The following is a 25,931-nucleotide window of genomic DNA, read 5'->3' as shown; positions in this document are numbered from 1 at the left end:
TCTACAGAACATTTATAAGTTATCATTCTGATGGGATTTGAAGACGAGAACATCAGTGAAAGCGTTAGAGGATGCAGTTGATTATAGGTCCACTCTGTGTAATCATGTTGTAGTCTGGCCTTAGGATGACCTTCCAAAGCTTGGAGAATCCTGAGAGCAAAATTGTACCAAGGGAGCTGTAATAGTTAGGAGTAAAAATTAGGCTTCACTAGTCTAAGGTTCAGCATGAGAGTCAATTCTAGCAATTTTCCAAAACTATCATTCACAGAAAACCACAGCCTTGGTGATAGAGTTCTATTCAAGGTCAGCAAAAGAGAAGCAGACATAGTATCTAGAAATAAAGTAGAATCTGAGATGAGATGAGATGACTGATATTTCAGAGAAATACAATAAAGAGAGTTTGTTGTTGTTGTTTTCTTTTTTAAACAAGGAAGGAAGGTGTTATTCTCAAAGCCTTCAAAGAGAGGAAGTCAGTTAAAGCAGGACCTGACAGTTCAGTCAGGGAGGGCAGGAGGCAGTTGCTGATATAAATGAATGGGCATTGGACTGCTGCAAAGAATGAGATAATCATTTTAGATTCAATCAGTATACACCCCACTTTTAGTGACTTTTGTGACCTATGTATGATCTAGTAAAAAAGATCTATTCTGAATTGTTCACTTCCTTTGCATAAACAACACTTTTCCAAGAGTATCTGCTTTACTGAGAGTTACTAGTCACTATAGGGGAAAGGAAACTGCTGGTGTGGATGGGAGTTGAAAACAGTGGTGGCCCTATTTTCAGATAAAGAGGAAGGGAAGAAAACCCCAGCATCTAATACTGAAGATGGTCATCCAGTGAAGCCCATGCACATTGAAATAGTCCCTTGTGGACAAAGAGGGAACATCTGAGTCTCATTCTCTTATTGTACATATTTTTTGATGATTGTGATATATATATATATATTTAAACTGCCATCATGACCAGATATGGAGAAGATCATTCAACTGTCGAACCTTCCCTTAGGGCTCTATTTATGCACATATGATCTTTTAACAAAAGTGCATGACTCAATCTTGCTTTGTTCATCTGAGCAGCAATTTATTGGGAGGCTACCACATATTCTATTTTAAACTAACATTATAACATAACACTCCATCCCATATTTATTTTCTCATTGTTGAAAAACAACACATTTTCATTTATTCTTTACAAATTTCTAGAATCAGAAACAAAAAAGTGAAATCACATCACTGGGTATGTATATTTCCCAGGGTCAGAGATTGGCCACACCAAGGAGCTTGAGGAAAAGAGATATGAATTAAAATGTAATAGAAGGGAACAAGATCACCCCTCTATTCCAGCTGACAAAAAAGTGAGGAGGGAAACGCCAAAATTCCAGGGTGATAAATTATTCCTATTATTTAAATTTTGTAAATAAACATTTTAAAATAATGCCTTTCTTCCAATAAAATAGATTTTAAGTGACTGTGTTCAAACTATGGATTAGGATGTCTAAGTACTCAGATTCCCATACAGTGAGGCTAATGAAATTGCCAAAAATGCTCTGAGTCTTGAGCAGAGTATCTGGCCGCACTATTCCCAGTTGTATAACTTATATTCTCTATTCTGTTGTAGAACATTAGGATCTGAAGTTTATATGACCACCATAATTCTAAAAATTATGTAATTAGAGTTTTGTAATTATTCAAAGCAGGTAAATATATATATGTATATATCAATACACACATATGTATATATATCCAATATTTCAGAAGTTGATAAAATGAGCATATAGAACACATATATGGTGTTCATAAATTCTTTAGATCTTCAAGTAAACTTATTAAAATCCTCACTTTTAAAGATAGATTTTTTTTTATGTATTCAGTGTTAGGAGATGTGTGATATATGGATTGGCTGAACTTTGATCACTGTTCCTTCTGCTTTTTAACTTGTGGGTCATGTTAATAATTAAACAAGGTCACTCTATATAAAAAGTGGGAGTAGGGGATGAAGAGAAATAAGGGTTGAGAGAGAGGAGAGCAGAGGAAGAAAGGAGGCAGAAGGTGTACATAGTTAAGAGTAAAAAACTAAACTAGAAAACAAGCAAGAAATGACAAGTAAGGAATTTTAAATTAACCTTTGGCTCAGAGTATTGTATCTACATAACATAATTTAGAGAAATCAATTTTTGTTCTGTTCTGAAACCAGGATGTGATAGGTGGCTGAACTCCACCCTCTACTAAATTCCAAGCTTCAATTTTGTATTGAATTCCCGTCATTCTTTATATTTTTTGTTTACTTTTCACAAGAACTAAAATAAATCAATGGTGAGGTCAGAAGAAGGAATGAGGTAGAGAATAGAGAAGAGGAAATATTATGTTGACTACAGACTATTTCATACAGATTTCTTATTCTTTTAAAAGTCCTTGCCCTGCAACCTGAGTTCATATCTTCTTCTTTTTTTTTCTTTTCATATCTTCTTGATGAAGTTTCTTTGAGATAGCGAGCTATGACCCCCACAGGAAGGAAGATTGTTATTCTAAGCTCATCCCTGTCATGTAGTGACTTGTGTACGTTAAGCCCATTTTGAGGCACACTCTAGGTTTCAAACATCTTTGAGGTCGTGTAGCAGATTTCAAAAATAGGGTGTGGTGCATTGTTTTGATATTAACTTCTGACCTAGGTAGAATTATTTCTGGTCCTCAGAACAACTGTCAAGAGGTTAGAGCTTTCTAATAAGCTGGTTACTAGCACAATAAATAAATGCAGTCCCGAGGTAAATATGTCTGTCTCTTTCCAAGTGTATAAGATATTGCTGAAAAATTGAGGTGTGCCTTCGTCTACATTGGCTCTTGAAATACAGAGATTGCTCAGTTCACCTTTGCCAAGATAGGCTAACAATTGATAATCGAGGTATATATTTTATTTTCCTTGGGCAACCCATTGAAAACTGGTGTGAAATGTTGGCAGAACGGTTTTGGAGTTGTTTGTCTCTGACTTTACTCAAAAGGTATGCAGGCCTGGCTGAAAGGCAGACATCCCAGTCCATAGAAGCAAATCATCCAAATAGGTTTTAAAATTATATATGTATGTATGTGTATATATATATATATATATATTTTTTTTTTTTTTAAGCTGAAAACCTCTTAGAACCACAATTCACATTCAAAGAAAGGTACAGCTCAGTTTTCAGATAAGAAGGCAGTGGAAACAAAAAATTAAGGCCTTGTAAAAATTCCTTTGTGTTCTTTGCATTACCAAACAATACAATTTTTGCATTCAAACCTTGTAGGTGGGTGATCAAGCAAATGTAGAGCAGGAAGTGATTTCTTCAAGTTAGAGAAATGCTGAGGTGGTTTGTGGGCAGTTTGGTGTGGAATTTTATATGCTCTGGTGACCACTTTCAACTTAACTTTCTATTAGAGCCCTTAGAGAAATTGTTAACAGTAATTCTCTTATCTCTTCAGTGTATGAACAAACTTCCCTGCCATTTTGATTCAAAATGGAAGATCTGAATTGTTAAGTCATATTTACATTGATAGACGATTCTTCATTTGTCAAGATAGACTTCATTTGACAAGATAGGCAATTGAAGCCTTCTTCAGTTTTGGCATCCTTATCGTTCCTCACAATTTCAACAGCACTGAGGTTCACCAGGTCAATACGTTTGAAGAGAGGAGTAAAAAATTGTTTCCCCTATAGTTCGTTTTATAAAGCTCCTCCTGACTCCTATCTGGGCTGGGTCAAGAGAAGGTTGTAGATACAATTGGCTGCTGGCATTCGAGGTTCCAGATGTGTAAAGACCTCTGTGTACCTTGAGGTGAGACTATTACACTGTTCCGTTCTAATTCTTAGTAACAATAGTAATAATAACATAGGTACAACATCACACAATATGTGTAAGTACCATACAATTATACCTGACAATAGCATTTGCAAATTTGTTATAAAATTTTACACTCAGTAAATAATTATTGAACAAATGAATAAATCTTAAAATGCATTACTGAGTGATTTTTCAATTTTTTTGGAATCCATTTAACAAATGTTAAGATTCCTGTTTTACAGATGAGACAAGTGATATCCACATAACTTATATGATTGACTTAATTCCACATAGCTTAGTAAATGATAGAGGCAGAACGAAAATCAGTTCTGATTCCTTCTCCTGTACTGATTTCTTTGGCCCATGCTGTGTGGAAAATTAATTTCCAGTTGCCAGTTATCACAAATCAAGTCTTCCCCCTGTAGAATTAAGGCTATAACCCTTATTTAGGCTGAGGATGTTACATCATTTTTCCTATACCCTTTATCTGATTGTCCTTCTTCCCTATTTAAGCTTACCCGGTCCTCCAGGAATGTCTGACCTTTGTCAGCCAAAGATTCTTATGGGCTGGAAGACAAGGCCACAATTACCCAGGTCAAAGTTCAAGGTGGTGAGCATATTCACTTTATCTGCCCATATTTTAAGAAAGAGACTTCAAGGTGAAAGGTCAGATACATTTTCACATTCTAACTAATGAGATTAACTTCCATTTTTATGTCAGAGACAATGCTAATAATCTACTCAAAAAGAAATGGAGAGTCTCCACCTCCCTTTTTGAGAAATTCATTTGTTTATTTACTCAACCAAGTTTATTGAGCATCTAGTGTGTGATAAGAACATGTGAAGTGCTACGTGTATCAGGGTGAGCAGATACACCATTGCATATTCTCTACAAATGGATTATGTGTTTGGATGGGCAGGAGAGCTTTGCATGCTTGAAATGATGATGCTGTCAGAGCCAGTCATGCATCATAGTACATGCCTTGTAGTTTTATCAAAATCACAGTGCCTTAGGCTTTGATTTCTGCTCCACCTTCTTGGATGGAATAAGTTGCATCCTCTTATAGGAAAATGGAAGGGAAAAAGACAGTGCTTAAGAATCACTGGGAAAGGGGAGAAGTGCAAAAGCAAGATCCAGCTTCTGTGCTGCTGTGGAGCTGGGCACCTTTCTGAATAGGTCCTGAGGCCCACTGATTAGCTCCCTAATCATTTGGGCTGATATGCTGGGTTACAGTTGCAACTGTGGTAAGAGACTAGTCTGGAGGCCATGAGTTGGATGACATAGCACATTTCGGTCCCTTACACAGGAGGTTAGGAATTAATGTTCAGAGACTATAGCAGTCTTTACTTGCAAGTGGGATTCATAAGGCTCCAGTTTGAGGAAGAGGAGAAATACTGGGAACGGCAAGCCAGCTGGCCTTGATTATTTATACAGTCTATCAATACCGAAATGACTCTTCTGAAACTCATAGCTGTCTCCCCAGGAAGAGGTAGGAAATTCCAGCTCTTCCTGTTGCTGTCCTGCACCATGACAATCCCCTAACACCAATATTGCCAGTGCATACTGACACTGAAAGAACAAAGAAAATTTCCTAACTGGGTGAACCAAAAGCTTAGATTTTTGAAATCCCAAGAGGCTGATTATCATGGAAGATTAACAGATTATTGTTCATCCTATTACTTTGAGCTCTAAGACTTGATGGCTTAAGTCATGTACCTTCTGACCTTAGATGACTATTGCTCCGCTCCAGTCTTTCATGTCAAAACAGGGTATGCAGAGCAGCAATGTCAGTCCTGTATGATTAACACAAAAGTGGATCTTTACTATAGATCCTCCTATACCTCATCAGTATGAGAATGTTTAGGTGTTTCTAAGAGTGAGTCATGTGGGTATTCTGAACTTTGTATGGATGACAGATCACAGTTTAGGATGATCTTTAGACATGGCTTCAACAAACAGAAGTCTCATTACATACTTCATAAGGAAAAGAGTAGATTTGCCCTCACACCAGTGCAAAAATCACCTGAAGATAGTCATAAAAACAATAATATATTTGGTGATAGGCTGATAAACTGTATCTCTGAGGAGAAAAAGGCTCTAATATGTCCAAGTTTCCAACTTTTGTAGTGTAAATACTTCTTCCATGCGAGTTTAACAAATGGCTCTCAAAATTCCTGAATATTTAACAACTGGCTCTTGCAAGCCATGATAGGCTGGCTCCAACAGAGGCTTTATAACTGCATATTTTCCACATGGGAAAAAAACTGACCTTGATATAACCCAGTGTAGTCTTTTGGATTAATTAAAAATAATTACAAAGAGATCAATTCTTCCTCTCCATTGGTATGGAGACTGTGAAAGAATTGGACACTTCTCTTTAGGTTGCCAGGGCACTAAGGCATATCCCAAGGATTCATTTACCCTTAACTGGGATACACTGTGCTGAGGTTATGGACTAGACAGGTGTCAAAGTCAAATGCACAGATTGCAAGCCTAAATCGGGTTGCCAAGAAAGGAACCTGAAGAACTGATGATAATGGTAAATGCAAGAGGAAACGAAAAATTTTTTAAAAACCTAGAATGAGAGAAATAATTCATTTTTGTATTCATTCATCTATTCAACACTAACCAATTATTGACCTTATGAACCATATATTCTTTTAGGGAATGGAGAAATCAATACACGAGTAAACAAAAAAATGCATAAGACAATTGGAGCTAGCAGTATATGCAATCAAGAAAATTAAATGAACTAATAAAATAGAGTGACACAGTTGGGGTGTAAATAAGGAATTCAGAAAAGATCATTCTGAAAAAGCAACATTTAAACAAAGATCTGTGTGATAAGGAGCCAGCAAAGATTTGGAGTCAGCCATCAGTAGAGGGAACAAAAAATACAAGACACTCTAATCCAGTAAAATGCTCAGCACATTCAAGTGACAGTTACTGTGGCTGGGGTTTGCTTCACGAACACGGAGAAAATTGGTAGGAGACGAGGCCAAAGAAATAAGGAGGAGTAGGTCACGTCGGGTCTTGTACAGCACAAAAAGACTTAGAATTTTATTCTAATTTTAATGAGAAGTCTTTGGAGGGTTTAAAGCAATGAGTGATACCTGATTTGTGTTTTTTAAAAGATGTGTGGGTGAAGGGGATCAGAGAAATAAAGAGTAGATGAATGTGAGCTAGGCCGGAAGAATCCAGAGACAGACACCTCTGGTTGCTTATCACACAATCCTAGCACAGATTTGAAGATGGACAGAGCTTGTAGAGGCCAAATTAAGATACAGAGACTTGGCTTTAAAAGGTACTAACAACTTCGGTATTGAAGGAACATAGAATCACAAGTTACTGTTACCTTAACTGAATGACACACCCAATGGTACAATGTTTCCTGCATAGGACAGTCCAATCCACCCTTTGAAATCAAATGCCTAAGTGGAATGGAGCCAACCTCAACTTTTATATTGATGGTTGCTATTGCAAATGGTTGGTTTAGTCAGCAAAATGCTAGCAGAAAATGAAGCTTGGAAAGTTTCTGACAAATAATGGCTTGTGGTACAAACAATAAAATTCAGTGAATATCCCTTCCCCAAAGAAATAAATTAAGGAGAGCCAATTTGTTTTCCATTCAACTGGATAAAAAAGCCCTTCGTGTGATGACTTGAATTGTGCATCCCCTATGTGCAGACAAGATATTTCATGAATTCACCATGGATTTAGAAGGTCATAGACAACAAATGTATTTCTTCCATTACGTCTCTTTATGGACTCTAAGTTTCAGTAATTAACCCAGAAATGGAACAAGCCATTTTTAATTAACCTAAAGATAAAACCTTTAAGAGGTTCATTTTTCTATAAAAATTTAAAATGATTCTTTATGAATTAATTCATTTTAATTACACAAAAATAATATTCCAGATTGAATTTTGAGTCACATACTAATGTGCCTCAAAATTAACTAACATTGTTTACCATTAAGAAATATACTTGCAAGTCTCGTTTTGGTGACGTTCAGCCCTGTCACTGTAATGATAATATAATGGTGACAAAATATATAGATACAGTAGTAATCTATGACTTTGCCGTATTTCTCTTTACAAACTTCTTATGTCTAAAAATCAGATACATGGTAGTTCCCTTTGCAAGTAAGTTTATTGCATTAAACTGTTTCAGACCTACGATCAAAGACCAAAGGTACACTTATAAAAAATAATTATTCATTTCATTACCTTTATAATTAACACCCACTAATTAGTTATTGACAGTATGTATAAGGACATACATGAAACACACACATATCCATTATATGCAGTCAATTTTCTGAATATTAAATGTCCTACAACAAATCTTGCATGTAACTTTTTGTTTACATCATCATTTTCTAGGTTAAATATTGGTGCAATAGTAGCCAAAGATTCAAAACACAGTAATAGTGATCACTTATACTTTTGACTGGAAAAATAGTAACAGCACTCTGATAAGGTAGAATCAGAAAGAGGGAGCTAGACAGAGAGGAGGGGAGAAGGAGGAAGAAAAGAACAAAAACAAATATGAGAAGAATAGGAAGAAGAGGGAGAGGAGGGGAAAGGAATAAAAAAAACAGCAGAAGAGGAAGTAGAGGGACATTGGAAACTGCTGTCTTTGGTTCATTGGCTGAATATGGGAAGTGACATTTCACCTTCCTGCTTCCCCAATATGAAGTCTGGATTGGGTAGTACCTTTCCAGCCATCCTGATAATAATATATCAAAACTTTATTTAGAATGTTGTGATTTCCCATAATGTCTAACAGGTCATTTTTTTCTCATGCAAGCTATAGAAATAATTTTAAGTCAAATATAATTTGGGGAGGAGATTTTATATTACATGGGATTATACAGTGCTCATCTCTTAATGAGAAGTGAACTCATTCAGGTTATTCCAACAATAGAAAGTTTATGGTAAGAACACATCAGAACCACATGGGTCAAGCCTTTGAGAAACCTAGTGAAAGACAAACACCTGGGCCTCTGAGAAAGAGCAGGAGCTGCAGGAAAACCATGCTTCAAGATAGGTTCCAAGTACCCTTGGAAGTTTTGCTGAAGGGATTATTTTGTTAACTTCTCAGCAGCAGAAAGTCATTGCTTTTCATATGTTCCTATCATTATCACTTGGCTTGTCCTGTTTACTCTCTATTTAAACCAAGTCAACCATTTCTTCTGACTTTTCCATTTAATCCACCTTCCCTATTTGGTATTTCACCATTACATGACAGTGAAGGCCAATGGCAAACCTATACGTGAATTTCTTTTTGAGCTGTGTGATACTCCTCTCCAATCAACTGTGGTCAGGAGCCTGGGTCAACAGTAGCAGCAGATTCCCTTCCAAGTGAATCATGGGAATGGCTGCCATCCTTATGTCTGGCTTCTACAGTCACTGAATATTTGAGAGGTAGCCCTGATTACATCTCTGAAAGCCCCATCTTTCAGAATTTTATTGTCTGAATAATATATTTAATGGAACTAAAAGGGGAAGGACAGAATCAAAGGGGAATAATACCTGTATAAAGTTCTTATGGTACTCCCATCACATTGGAAAGTGAAATATCTCTTCAAATAAGCAAGTCCCTGTACTTCTGAAAGGAGCACATTCATTTAGTCATCCAATCACTTAGTTGCTTATTTCACACATATTGATTTCCTACTAAATTTCATGAACTAAACAAATAAGTCCCCAGCCTCTACTCCCCATTCCCTGGCTTCAGTGAGTCTTAAACTATTTTAGGAAATGATATACAATTAAACTAAATCAATGATAATGGAACTCGAAGAATTTTATATTTAAAATTAAATAGTGATGTAAGTTTTCTGAGATTAAATGGGAGAAACCACGTCAGAGAGTTTGCTTAAGGAAAGTATCTCTGATGAGATGGTACTTGAGCAGAGACCTGAAAACTGAGAAGGAACCAGCCAAAAGTCATGGCATTCAACTTCAGTGTCCAATTTTTGCTTTGCCTCTTAGTGGTAAGGATTAATAGGACAAAACATGTTTTTTAACATCAACTTTTGACCCAGCTCATTTAGTTCTTAGGGTAGAAACGGGTCCAATGGTAAATGTATGGAGGGACGTTTTCTTCACTTAGTTTTTTTAGTATCACAATGGTACTTTTATAATAAACTATTTATTGGCTTGCTTAACATGTTATGTAATTTGGGAATGAGAAAAGAAATTGCCACCTGGAAGAGAGTATTTCTCAAGAATGATAGGACAGAGCACACACCATGAAATTATAGTAAGAGCAGCTGAACAGATCCATCTGGAAACTTTAAACAATGCATCTGGCAATTTACAGGTAATAACGTGCCACATTTGACAGAAAAAGTCATAAATATTTCTTATTATTACCAAACAAGACATCTGTGAGCTCAGAGCCAACACTTATAAATCTAGGGGCCATATTGGCTGGGTCTCCTGAAGTAAACATAAAGTCAGCTAATCTTTCAAATTGGAAACTGCCATAAACATACAAAAAAGTCATAAGATTCGTGAATAAAAGTTGGATGCAGTTGGATTTTAAATGTGTCTTTGACAGGGTGACCATAGATCCCTATTTTCCTGGGACTCTCCTGGTTTATGCCATTTGCCCAGTTGTGTAATTAAAGGTGTCTCCTTTCACTCTCAAATGTGTCCTTGTCCCAAGTTGAAAGATAAATGACATCATCTCCTTAGTTTTAACACATCTATGTCCCAGAGGACAAAAAGGCATAAGTGAGAAAGAACAGAAGAACTGAGACCTCCAATTGTTAAAAGAAACAGGTAGTGAAAAAGACGTTAGCTTTACTGAGTCCATTACCGCTTTAGTGTCCCCTACCATGTTATGATCCACTCTGAAGAGATAGGGATGGCTCTCAGGAAAAGCAGGCTAATATCCTAATAAATGATTGATTGGCCGATCGATTGATGGGTAGATAGATAGATGCACATACACATACACACACACAACGTATGTATGGTTGGCTAAACTCTGTACTCAGCTAATTGCATCTCCTCTAATATTCTTTCTGAGAAGTAATGCTGAGCTACTAGTATTTTCTAACTCCCCAGTGATGCGACTCTTTTTTGTCAATCAGTAGATATATTTTATCCATATGCTAAAAACCCACCCAGGCAAAGAAAGAAGTCATTCATAGAAAATTTCAACTCAAGCCTACTTTTTTAAAGATCAAGAATAACTATATTGGGCTTCCCTGGTGGCACAGTGGTTGAGAGTCCGCCTGCCGATGCAGGGGACACGGGTTCGTGCCCCGGTCTGGGAAGATCCCACATGCCGCGGAGCGGCTAGGCCCGTGAGCCATGGCTGCTGGGCCTGCGCGTCCAGAGCCTGTGCTCCGCAACGGGAGAGGCCACAGCAGTGAGAAGCCCACGTAATGCAAAAAAAAAAAAAAAAAAAAAAAAAGAATAACTATATTGAGCATAGAAATTCAAATTTCTAATAAAATAAATTAACTTAATATGATGAATTCAGGTAGATATGATCCTTATCACATTATCAATAATTTGAAACATAAAGCATTTAAAAAAAAAGAATTTTGAACCAATTCAACTTCATTAATATCTCCTTTGCACAAACAATTAAATTTTATTGCAACAAGCACATTTCTTCCCATCACAAACTAGTTTCTCCTTTCCTTTTTAATGGACCATCTTTCTGAAGTTTTAAACTTCATCTTTTGCTTTAAATAACTCATTCAATAAGAGTGACTAGCATTTTCTACACAATGAAAAATCAAGTCATTTCAGTCTTAGGATTTGATGAGCAGAATTAAACCAACAAAGAAAAACAAAGTAGAAATTTGAATTCAATCAACAAAGAAAAGCAAGGTAGATATACACAAATCACACTTTCTCTGAAGGAACCTATACAATTGTCCATGAAATCAGATCAAGGTTTAGACTGTGAAGGAAGCTGGCGAAGTTTAAAAACAATCTATTAAGAGGCTAAACTAGAATGTTTGCAGTTATATAGTGTTTTTTAAACAATAGCTCAAAGCCATGTTACCTGTATGTATATGCATCTTGGCTAAAATTTAACCAGGTTGTACAAAAAGGGAAGATGAATACTAATGATTAATTATCCTCTTGTCCCAGTTAAAAATACTTGCTAATTAAGTTGTCCTGTTTCATTATTACCCCCGAGACATTCATGTAATACCTGAATTTCACATTTTTTAAAAATTTTGCCTTATTGATATAAAACTGAGCAACATATTAAGATACTAATAATTAAAATTAAGGTATAGGGTATTTGCAAGATTTAAATGTCTATATCCTCCAAAGGAGAAACATAAATAAGGACTTGATTAGTGGAATTAAAACATTATTTTACTTTTAGCCACTAATTCCATTTATATATTTTTATCTTTTAAAAAAATTTTTATTGCAGTATAGTTGATTTACAACATTGTGTTAGTTTCAGGTGTACAGCAAATTGATTCATATATATATATGTGTATATATATATACACACATATATATATATACACACACATATATATCTATTCTTTTTCAGGTTATTTTCCCATATAGGTTATTACAGAACATTGAGTAGAGTTCCCTGTGCTATACAGTAGGTCCTTATAAGTTATCTATTTTATATATAGTAGTGTGTATATGTAAATCCCAGTCTCCCAATTTATCACCCCCTTCTCCCCACTGGTAACCATAAGTTTGTTTTTTACATCTGTGACACTATTTCTGTTTTGTAAATAAGTTCATTTGTACCATTTTTTAGATTCCACATATAAGCGATATATGATATTTGTCTTTCTCTGTCTGCCTTACTTCAGTCAGTATGACAATCTCTAGGTCCATCCATGTTGCTGCAAATGGCATTATTTCATTCTTTTTTATGGTGGAGTAATATTCTTTTGTATATATGTACCGCATCTTCTTTATCCATTCCTCTGTCATTGAACATTTAGGTTGCTTCCATGTCCTGGCTATTGTAAATAGTGCTGCAGTGAACATTGGGGTGCATATGTCTTTTCAAATTATGGTTTTCTCTGGGTATATGCCCAGGAGTGGGATTGCTGAATCATATGTTAGCTCTACTTTTAGTTTTTTAAGGAACTTCCATACTGTTCTCCATAATAGTTGTACCAATTTACATTCCCACCAACAGTGTAGGTGGGTTCCCTTTTCTCCACAGCCTCTCCAGCATTTATTGTTTGTAGATTTTTTGATGAGGGCCATTCTAACTGGTGTGAGGTGATACCTCATTGTAGTTTTGATTTATATTTCTCTAATAGTGATGTTGAGCATCTTTTCATGTGCCTCTTGGCCATCTCTATATCTTCTTCAGAGAAATGTCTATTTAGACCTTCCACCCATTTTTTGATTGGGTTATTTTTTTTTGATATTGAGCTGCGTGTGCTGTTTGTATATTTTGGAGATTAATCCCTTGTCAGTTGATTTGTTTGCAAATATTTTCTTCCGTTCTGTGGGTTGTCTTTTTGTTTTGTTTATGGTTTCCTTTGCTGTGGAAAAGATTTTTAAGGTTAATTAGGTTCCATCTGTTTATTTTTGTTTTTATTTTCATTACTCTAGGAGGTGGATCAAACAAGATCTTGCTGTGATTTATGTCAGAGATTGTTCTGCCTGTGTTTTCCATTTATATTTATATCTTCATTTATATTTATATCTTTTTAAGACCATGTTTATCTCTGTATGTATACCCATGTAACTCTGCTGCTTTTATTGCTTTTATTGGTGATGTAATTAGATACATTTTCATTCATCCAACCTTACTCCATAGTGCTGCTTGAAGGGCACCGCGCAGAAACAGTGAGATAAGGAAACACTCAAAAGCCTCTGAGGGGGTTGATGGAGCTCTAAAGTCTTGCCTTGATTTGTGGCAAGATTAAAGCCATACCTGTTTACTATAACTAGACAAATCCATCCCTAGGTACCAGGATCCCTTCACTCCCATGTCTCCAGAAAATGCCAGATCTGGAGATCGCACCAGCCTGGTGAACAGATGTCTCAGACATGACCAGTGTAGGCAGATGACCCCTGGATGGTCTGACTCACATACGTGTCTCATCACATCAACTACCTATCCTCTCTCATCAGGGAGCCTTTGGGCTCATATTGATGACTCTCAGTGTTGCAACCCTTTTCACTTATTTCCATTTTTCTCCTTCTCTCTTTCTTATACTCAGGGAAAGTGAAGGTTCCCATTTCCAGGGAGCTCAGGAAAGGGGATTTAATGGTGCCAGTATAACTAAGAGTTTTCAATGAGGAGAATTTTTAATGGGTTTATTCTAACTCTCTGGAAATGTTTTATAATTGTATAATGTGGAGTCCTAAATATCTGCAAACCCTCACTTTTAAAGACTATATTCCTGCCTCATACAACTTCATTTTGTCCCTTTTTTGATTTCCTACACTCTCTTTTATTGCCAAGTAATCAGTCCTAAAAAGCAGCAGGTGTTAGGTCAAGAAGGTACTCTTTGGGGCACCAGCTAGTATAGTTAATTTGAACTTCATGCACTTTTCTTCCCAGGAGAGAAGAGTAGTCCCAGATGAATCAAGCTACTTGTGAATTAAAATATATACTTTGATTTTGTATAATATTGGGTATTTTATCTCAAAGTGTCAACAGATGAAAGATGTGAAATCCTGGTTAGAAATATGATTCTGAGTTAGTAAAAATGTACCTTCGGCATCACCTCTTTCCACCATCTCTTCCCCTTCCAAGATATGGTGGTGCCATGTCTCATCTTGCTCTTCAGTGGATCATCTGGCCAGAATTCTTCCACAGATCCCAACTAAAATTACACTTCATAGGCATTCCCAAATATCTGGAAGGAGAAAATGTGGATGGTGTGGAAAATACATGAGTCAGGCTTTAATTTGAATCTCTATTCTGCCAGTTCTGGGACATTAAACAAGTTGTTTTGGGTCTTTTATTGTTAACTTTCTTATATATAAGGGAGAAGACCAGCAACTATCTTTTAAGCTTGTTGTGAAAGTTAAATGAGATATAAGTTTAAATCACTTTTGTGTCTGGCACACAGTAGGTGCTCAATATATAATTAGCTTTTCTATTTTTTCTACTCTGCAGTCAAACACATCTATCTTAAATAATAAAAATTTATTTACCCCAGTGTACTAATGGGTTAAATAGGTCCTTAATGCCTTAATTTTCTTTCCTGTGAAATGCACGCATTAAAACTAAAACATCACAGAAGCTGAAATTTATTCATAGTTTTACACATTTCTTAACAGAGTCTAATTTTACTTTTTCATTTTTCTTACAATGTTTGAATGTATATAATTATAGATTTTAAAAGTATGTGTATACAGTTACATATTATTTCCAGTTTTTTAAATTATTACTTTCAGTAGTTCATGTCTCATAGTTGTTGAATTTATAGTTGCATAATATCCTCATTAGCTATTATTGAACCCTTAAGAATATTTCCTGAATTTACCATGATAAATAATCTTGCTATAAACAGCTTGTTACATAAAATATTTTTTCAAAAATTCTAAGAAGTAAAATCACTGGATCAGTCTGGGTAATCACTTTTTTAGGTGCCCCTTAATAACAGTATGTGAAAGAACAGTGGGTTTTTGAGGCAATACCTCTGTCTTTACTCAAAGGAATGGTATTAAAATTGGAGTTCAATTAAAAGTGTCTTCCTAATGGTGAGCCTTAAGGAAATACTTTGAGCAGCCAACATTTTTGACTTCTTGGATCTGTCACCAAAACTTGGGATTGATTGTCTTACTCAGGACCTTCCAAGCACTTCACAATAGAAACCTGGGATCACTCTACAAATACGGATCTGTGTGCCCCATGAAATATATTTGCCAAAAACGTGCCTCTGGTATAATGTTTTTACACATATAATCAACAATGCTTATCTAGGAAACACTAAATTATGAAGAATTTCACAAATAATTTTCCTCATAATTTTACTCATTTATTTTTTTTTATCATTTTTCTATTTTTCAGCTTCATTTTGGTTATTGTAACATCTTCACTTTTATGTAAGATGTATGACATCTTCCTAATGCCAGTTTTTTATTCCTAGTTTCAACTCATTTGGAATGCAGAAGATTCTTTCCTGAAGTAATAAATTGCCAATTTGGTGCATATTTCATTTCCTTTGTATGAGTTTCCGTGTTCACCCCTGTTAGGATATGTTTGACTTCTCTCTCTTGATTTATGTCACTTTCTTTTTCCTTCTCTGCATAGCCCTCTCGCCTTCCAGCCTTTTCCATTCATTGAGGATATGAAGGTTTGATGTAGGTGAATTGGCCTCCTTGAAGACAAGGAGTTTGACACAGATTGCAGAAACTTTCCTATAAAGTTGTATATCAGATGAAGAGTTTTTAAAAGAAATAGCTGCCTAAAGCATCTCATTCATTTCCCATTACCTGGGGAGGGAGGTTTTGTCAGAAGCCATCATACAGAATAGGTGAAAATATGTTGCCCAGCATATCCACCAGCAACACATTATAGATGTTATTCCCATGAATAATTGAAATTGTTTCCCACAGAGTTTACATTATTAGCATGATAATAAATTCAGAGAGAAAAACTCACTCTGAATATTTAATAGTAATATTTTGCATTTTTATTGTGTGCTATATTTTGGAGGTGAGGTTTAATGTATTGTAATGAATTAGTGAGTTCCACAGGATGTACCTTGAAGGGAAGTCAAGCTCCCTATGCCCATTTCACAGTTTAGAAAACAGAGAACCTGAGAGATGAAAGGATATGTTCAACGTATGTCCATGAGTTGAAATTAGAAGGAAATAACATAAAATTGCTGAATCTTTTATTGAGGTCTGCGGTCAGAAGACATTTTAATCATTCTGTTAGGAAAGGGAAAATTAAGATAAAAATGTAATATTTGGTGTTTCTTAATGAAATTTAAGTATCTGAATAATGCTGACAATAACTTCTCAATCAAGAGGGTAAGCGAAGCAAAGGACGCTGGTTTCTTGATTCTCTAAAACTCTTCAGTGATAAAGATGCCTATAAGTAGGTATTAGGCATATAAGAGAACTGTAGAGTAATGACAATTTTTAGGTGAATTGCCCTTAAGATTCAGGTCATGAGTACTCTTCTAAGTCAAGAAGCAGTTCTACAAACTGATGTGTGGGCTTGCTGAAATACATGAAATTAAGTATCTTCCTAAGGGCCCTTTTGTCTACATACTAATTTCCAAGAATTCTGTAACTTGACATGAGAAATTCAGTACCAAATGGTACAAAGTAACCAGACATTCAGGACAATTAAAAACAACGCCTAATTTCTAGAAAGTAACCAAGTGAGTGAAACCATTGCCTAAATATTTCCAGTTTATCACTCTAATCAAGAAAAAGCATTCTCAAGAAAAAGGTTTCTGATACTGTTAAACATAATACAGTTGACCCTTAAACAAGGGGTGGGTGGCTAGGGGCATGGACTCCCATACAGTCAAAAATCTGCTTATAACTTTTGACTCCCCCCAAACTTGACTACTAATAGCCTACTGTTGACTGGAAGCCTTACTGATAACATAAATAGTCAATTAACACATATTTTATATGATATATATATATATATATATTATACACTATACTCTTACAACAAAGTAAGCCAGGGAAAATGTTATTAAGAAAATCATAAGGAAGAGAAATACATTTATAGTTCTGTACTGTATTTAGCGATATTGTAATTATATTTTGTCTCTTTACAAGATGAACTCTCTGTCAGTACCTACATCAATATGATCTTATTTGATACAAAACACTGGATGTTATATGTGTTACTAACACTAGGCATCAAAAAAAGAAAAGGTGAAAAAGAAATTTATATTTATTTGCAGGTATAAAAATTCATGCATCAATAACAGAGAAGCAGCAGTATGGTTGCTTTATGGTAGCCTACTGTAATCGATAAGATTGCTTCATGATAGCTTAGCCTATACATGTATGAATTGTTATAAAGTTTTTATGGCATACAGTATTACAGTCATATTCATAATACAGTATTGGAAATATTATTACATTTTTTTCACCTCTTACCTGTGGTGATAGGCTAATAGGCAGTTTCTCCAATTACAAGAGAGAGACATACTGTATGGTAATATAATTATTTGAAAACAAAGTTATAAAACAGTAAGAAAAATAACACATTATTAATTTTATATTGAACATCACTCACCTTATACCTACATAAGGATAGATTAGTATCTACATATATATTTTTTATGCATTCATGACATACCTTTTTCTTAATTTTCTCTTATTTCTAGACTATGCAGTTTGTCTGAGTTTTTTCAACTTTTTGCAAAAATTTTTTCCAATATACTTATCAAAAACAAATCCATGGATAGATAGACCCACACTATTCAAACTCGTGCTGTTGAAGGGTCAACTATTTATGTGTGTGTGTGTATTTATTTATTTTTAGTTTAGTTTTATTTTTTGTAAAAAAAAAGGTCCACAGAGAAAAACAGTCCATTGTAAAATTCTTACAATACCATAAACAAAACTATATGTGCATAAATGAATCCATGTGAAGACTTAAAATGTATATATGTATATATAGTTGTATAAATTTTTATTTAAACAGCATTATAGAATGGCAACACATTCAGTGCTAAGGGTATTGTTCAAAATTATTTGATTGTAAGTAGAGATACAAGATATATTGTTTAAAACTCCATCAATACGAACTGAATAGAATGCAAAAATAAGGAGCCTAAAGTTTCCCAGTTAACCTTGGCATATTTCAGGATTTGTCTCAGAATTTCTACAGTCACTTTTGACAAATGTCAGAGTCAAAGCAAGAAGGTGTTTTCAGACAACAGGCTAAGAATAGTGATAGGATTTTGAAAATTGAATATATTAGTATTGAAAGAATCTAAGTGATCATGTGCTTAACCCCCTAATTTATAAAGGTTTATATTGGGGTCCAGAGTGATTTTATTCAATGTCCCAGAACTGAGATTAAATCAGAGGCCTGCTCACTTGACTTTAAGGTTTTTTTCTCTTTTATTCTTTCATCTTGCCTCTCGATGGGAAATGGCAGCAAACTGAGAGTTGCCTTAAAAGAAATAATTTTCATATTTCACAATTTACTTAAAATATAAACCTTGTAGCAGTAGAAGCTTATTCTGTCATTCTCCATCTGTCCCCCACCCCCCAAATTTTGGTGGTTCTCTGTTGATTACACAACAAAATTCTACCCCTTCAGTTTAATGTGTAAGACATAATCTTATTTATCTGTAGAGAAATATTTACCTTTATTTTATTATTCTTGATTCTCATGGCCAACCTGTGTTCTGGCCAAACAATCATTTATTTGGAGTTTCTTTCCCATTCGTCCTGACTTCCCTGGTTTTGCTTGTGGTCTTCTCATTGCACAACATTCTATTTATTCTCTCTCCACACAGCCTGAATCTTGTCAACAGCAAAGCTAATCTTAAATTCCATATCTTCCATGAAGTCTTCTTTGGACCCCAGAGCTACAAGTGACCTCTCTCTTCTGTGAACTTCCTGAGGTTTCTATCTAGAGCAAATCCATTTTTATCACATCCAATCTGCCAGACTGTAAACTCTTGAAGGTTAGATTTCTAGCTAATTGACCTTTGTCTTGCCAATAGCACTCCCAAAGTAAAAAAGCTTTCTCTTTGTTCATTCATTTGTTTATTCATTCACTGTTCAACTAATGTTGCTTCAGGACCCTTTAGGTGCTACACACTGCTCTACTACTGAGTAGGTACTCAATAGCTAATTTTTTGAGTAAATAAGAATGAGCTAAAAAGGGTCAGTTTGAAAGGACCTAGAAGCTGAATAAGAAGGCTACCTGACAAGAGAGATAAAATGGACTCTTATTATTAAAATTCCATGGAGGTTAGTACTATTGTTGAATAAATCCTATATATGGTGCTATAATGGCAATCTCTAGCAGATGTAGCACTTGTAGCTAGGAAGAAAAAATATATATGTAATGCAGATTTTTTTCTTCTCTATATTTGATATACCATGACTGGCTGAACTAGCTTTTGTGGTTCAGAATTAACTTTGAAAGTTAACATTTATCTGAGTTCTGGGGGGCTGATTTCCACTCCCTCTATATATTTACTTATCTCTTCCATATGTAAAATGGCTTCCTTTTGAAGTTAGTAAGAATTTACATGTGGCAGAGATAAAAATATTAATACTAGTTTCTTAAAACTCAGACACATACAAGAATACTTAAGGACTTCAGGAAATCTTTCTGTAAGACTGAAACAAACAAAAGAATAGTTTCCAAGAATATGTCAGTAAAAATCACATATCAAGATTTTTAAGGCAGAATGTAAATAAATATATTTATATATTTGTTTAAACTCCAGTAATTAATTTCAAGTACATTGAATATAACACATGGATGTCTATATGCTAAATGTCCCTATGTATCCAAATTTTGGCTCATGTAAAGTATAAAAGAGATATTTGTTGAGATTTTCTAAGAAACATCATTTCTAACATTAATTTTTTGCTTTGGAAAAATGGAAGTATACCTGAAATATAGTACTTGATACCTTTCAAAGTCTCTTTACAGGTTGATAAGAATTCTTCATGGTACATATCTTATTTAGTGAACAGGAGCCCAAAATATGGATTCTTAGGAAAAAAGATAATCTCTCACTAGTCAACTTATTCTTTTCTAGAGGGGAGAAGAACCTAGGGAATTGTACATCAGTGATGGAAATTAAAAAGGAATTAAAAATATTATTTTAGTTACACACTTGCTGGCAGCTTAATGTAAACAAAACCTACGCTGTTGATTGAAGTGTATTTGCTCTTATCCACTCCACTCCTTTCTGTGAACCACATCATGTTAACAGAAGTTACAGTTTGGCAGGTAGAAGCTGGGCTATTGATTGTTTCTCCCCAGAGGACTGATTGCAAGCCTTGACGATTTGGCTTAAATTGTTTAGCCCACTGGGGAATCGATATTATCAAACCCTTTTACAAAGTTTATGTATATGTATATATATATATATATATATATATATATATGTGTGTATATATACACACACACACACACACACACACATATATATATATATATATATATACACACACACACATATATGAAGGTTGTAAATAAGGTCATCATGAATTTTCCTATCCTTTAAAATTTTTCTGTAACAGTAAATTTAACTCATATTCTTTCCTGAAAACACAAGACTGTACTTCTTTAAACTGAGTAAACTTGGTTATATCTTTACTTGGAAATTTATTTTCTTCTGCATATTATTCTAGTATTAATATTTTGGTCCTTTATTTCAATATAGGTGAGACCAAAGGATCACAGTATATGATTTTTTACTTTTTCTTTTCCATTTATTTCTGTATCAGTTTCTTAGCCTGCTCCCTTTTTTACCTACTAGATTGTGATATTTACTCCAGCATTTCCAAGTTTACTTGTAATCACTGTGAACTATCTATACCCTGAAACCAGGTATCTAAATGATTCCACTTATTTTAATCCAGATTATATTTTCCATTAATTCTTATTAGTTAATTACTTTCTGTTTGAATTTAACATCATCCAAAAATTTGCAAGCCTCATTTGTAACATTAGCTAATCACATTCTTTATTTTCTTGATCAATTTCTCTATTATTAAAACTTATGAATGCAAATTATATTGACTACTTTAGTGTGAGACTGTTGCATTTTCTAAAATATACCCCAGGATAAAATGAGAAAATTGAGGAAGAAAAATTCTTATTTATCTTTTCTTTACCTTACATTCTATACATACTTTTTTTTTTTTTTCCTCTGTCTGGAATTCTATTTTATTTTATTTTATTTTATTTTTTTTATTGGTTTCTGCTTTATAACAGAGTGAATCAGTCATACATATATATCTGTTCCCACATCCCTTCCCTCATGCATCTCCCTCCCTCCCACCCTCCCCATCCCACCCCTCCAGGCGGTCACAAAGCACCGAGCTGATCTCCCTGTGCTAGTATACATACTTTTTAATAATGTCAAGATCCAAGCATAGAAAGTAACCCTCAACTACTCATTACCAATATAGCTCTAAGGGTTCAGTTGCCATTTTGGTGCAGTGGAATTATGAAAAGAAAGAGAATATAGGTAGTCCTCCACAAAATTCAAAAGTAAAAACAAGAAAGGTAGTGATGGAGTTCTACTGAAAGGAGAAAGAGAAATACAACTCTTTTTGAAATTAAATCATTTAAAAATCTCATATAAGTCTAATGAAATATAAAGATAAAAATACAAAATATTTATCATGTTAACCAGATTATAATATGCCTATAAAAGTACATAATTTGTAAGTGTATATATTGGTAAATATTCACGGAGTGAATTCAACGATTAAGGCATCACTCAGGTAAAGAAATAGAGCACTGACAGTCCCCAGAACACTCCTTTGTGTTACCAGAATATGGGAATCCCCCCTAAAGTTTACCATATTGTGATATTTATCATCATTTGATTAGTTTGGTTATTTTGAAACATATATGGCTTTTTTCACTAAGTACCATGTTTCTGATTCATCCATATTGATGCCTGTAAAAATAGTTAATTTTCATTGACATATATACATATACTCATATATACTTACATATGTATATATTTTAATAGACTTTATGTTTTAGAATAGTTTTTGGTACACAGCAAAATTGAGAGGAAGTTATAGAGATTTTTCATATACCCTCTGCCTCTACACATGCACAGCCTCCCCATTATCAACATCTTCCTCCAGAGTGATATAATTATTACAATTGATGAACCTACACTGACAAATCATGATCATAGTATACATTAGGGTTCCCTCTTGGTGTTGTAAATTTGTGGGTTTGGAGAAATGTATAATGGCATGTATTCACAATTATAGCATCATATAGAGTAGTTTCACTGTCCTAAAAAATCCCCAGTGTTCTACTTATCTTCATACCTCTGTTAACCAAAATTTCAGAAATGGAGATCTGATTGAAATAAAAAGATGTTTATTTGGAGTTTGTTAGGACTGCAACCTGGGAGAACCAGATTCAAGAAGCACTTGAATTGTGTTCCGCTGAACTACAAAATGAGGGAGGCTTGTAAAGGCCAAAACCAAAAGCTTACTGTTAGTTACATGAGTTGTTTATCAAGAATTATAACTGGAACATGCAAGAAGCAAGGGTGTTTGTTAAGTAAGGATTAACTGGGATCTGAAATGCTTACAGAGTTACAGGGGTAGGTCTTGTAACCATAATGTTGGAGCTGGCAGGTGTTTTTCTGAATAGGGCTGGTGGTGTCCTTGGGTCTGGTACAGTTCAAAGAAGCTTCAAGTTTTCAGTGGTGCAGACAAGTCTGAGACCAGATCCTAAATGGCCATCCAACTGCATTTTTGTATGCCTGAACTATGATTGCTTCATTATAATTTCAATTTGTCATCACCTCCCTCCTCCCTAACCACTGGCAATCACTCAGGTTTTCACTGATTGCATATATTTGCCTTTCCAGAATGTCATACAGGTGTCATCATACAGTATGTAGCCTTCTCGGATTGTCTTCTTTCACTTAATCATATGCATTTAAGTTTCCTCCACGTCTTTTCAGGGCTTGATAGCTCATTTCTAATTATTGCTGAAAAGTATTTACCTTTCTAGATGAACTGCAGTTTATTTATCCATTTACCTACTGAATGACACCTTGGTTACTCTCAAGTTTGGGCAATTATGAAAAAAGCTGCTGTAAACATCCATATTTAAACATGCAAACTTTTGTGTGGACATCAGTTGCATCTCCTCTGGGTAAATCCAAAGAGCATGATTGCTGGATTGTATGGTATATGTCATATGATGTGGAGTGTCTTTTCATATGCCTGTTTGCCATATTTATTTCATCTCTGGGGGAGATGTCTGTTAAGGTCTTTGACTCATTTTTTAATCAAGTGGTTTGTTTTCTTACCGTTGAGCTTTAAGAATTTTTTGTGTATTTTGGATAACAGTCCTTTATCATATGTGTATTTTTCAAATATTTTCTCCCAGTCCATGTCTTGTCTTTTAATTCTCTTAACAGTACCTTTCAAAGAGCAGAAGTGTTTAATGAAGTCCAGTTTATTAATTATTTCTTTAATGGATTGTGCTTTTGGTGTTTTATCAAAAAAGTAATCACCAAAACCAAAGTCATCTCCTTTTCTTCTAAGTTATCTTCTAGAAGTTTTACAGTTTTGTGTATTATTTTTAGGTCTGTGATCTATTTTGAGTTAATTTTTATAAAGGGTGTAAGGACTACGTTTAGATTTTTTTTTGCATGTGGGTGTCTAGTTGGTCCAGCATCATTTGTTGAAAAGACTCTCTTTGCTCCGTTGTATTGCATTTGCTCCTTTGTCAAAGATCAGTTGCCTGTATTTATGTAGGTCTATTTCTGGGTTCTTTATTTTATGCCGTCGATCTGTCCATTCTCTTGCAAGTACCACACTGTCTTGATTACTGTCGCTGTATAATGTCTCAGAGTTGGATTGCATTATTCTCCAATGTGTTCTTTTTCAGTATTGTGCTGGCTATTCGGGGGTTTGGGGACTCTTTTGTAAACTTTTGAATCAGTTTGTCAATATCTACAAAATAGTTTGCTAGGGTTTTGATTGAGATTGCATTGAATCTGTAGATCAACTTGGGAAGAACTGACATCTTGTCAATATTGAGTCTTCTTATCCATGAATGTAGAATTCCATTTATCTAGTTCTTCTTTGATATCTTTTACCAGAGTTTTGTAGTTTTTCCTCATAGATCTTGTTTGCATTTTTTTTAGACTTATACCTAAATATTTCATTTTGGAGGGTGCTATTGTAAATGATATTGTTTGTAACTTCCAATTTCACTTGTTCATTGATGGTATATAGGAAAGTAATTGCTCTTTGTGTAAGCTAATTTTGTTTCCGGCAATATTACGGATTGTTTTTTAGTTCCAAAAGTTTTGTCAATTCTTTCAGATTTTCAACAGAGAAAATCATGTCATCTCTGAAAAAAGACAGTTTTATTTCTTCCTTCTCCATCATTATACCTTTTATTTCCCTTTCTTGCCTTATTGGATTAATTAGGATTTTGAGTATGATGTTGAAAAGAAATGTTGAGAGGGAGCATCTTTGCTTTGCTCTTCATCTTATAGGGAAAACTTGTAGTTTCTCGCCATTAATTATTATGTTAGCTGTAGGTTTTTCATATATATTCTATGTCAAGTTGAGCAAGTTCCCCTCTAGTACTAATTTGCTGAGAATTTTTATCATGAATGTGTGTTTGATTTTGTCAGATACTTTTTCTGCATCTCTTGATATGATCACATGGTATTTCTTCTTTAGACTATTGATGTGATGGATAGATTAATTTTTGAATGTTGAACCAGCCTTGCATTCATAGAATAGATCGCACTTGGTCATGGTGTATAATTGATTTTATATATTTTATTTTGTTGAGGAGTTTTGCATCTGTGTTCATGAGAGATATTGGTCTGTGGTTTTCTTGTAATGTGTTTGGTTTTGGTATTAGGATGATGCTGGCCTCATAGAATGAGATAGAAAGTATGCCCTCTTCTATGTTCCAAAAGAGACTATAGATAACTGGTATAAATTCTTCCTTAAATGTTTGGTAGAATTCACCAGTGAACTCATCTGGGTCTGGTGCTTTCTGTTTTGAAAAATTATTAATTATTTATTAAATTTATTTCATGGATATAGACGTATTTAGCTTGTGTATTTCATCTCTTGTGAGTTTTGGCAGATTGCGTCTTTCACAGAATTGGACCATTTCATCTAAATTATAATGTTTGTGGACATAGAGCTGTTCATAGTATTCCTTAATTATCCTTTTAATGTTCTTGGAATCTGTAGTGATATCCCTTCTTTCAGTTCTGATATTAGCAATTTGTATCCTTTCTTGTTTTTTCCCTAGTTAGCCTGGTTAGAGGCTTTCAGTTTTATTGATTTACTTTGAAGAACCCATTTTCGGTTTCACTGATTTCCTTTATTAATTTCCTATTTTCAGTTTATTGATTTCTACCTAATTTTTATTATTTCTTTTCTTCTACTCACTTTGGATTTAATTTGCTCTTCTTTGTCTAGTTTCCTA

Source organism: Hyperoodon ampullatus (assembly GCF_949752795.1).
Source record: "Hyperoodon ampullatus genome assembly, chromosome: 4".
Classification (NCBI taxonomy): domain Eukaryota; kingdom Metazoa; phylum Chordata; class Mammalia; order Artiodactyla; family Ziphiidae; genus Hyperoodon; species Hyperoodon ampullatus.
This window is presented reverse-complemented; position numbering follows the sequence as displayed.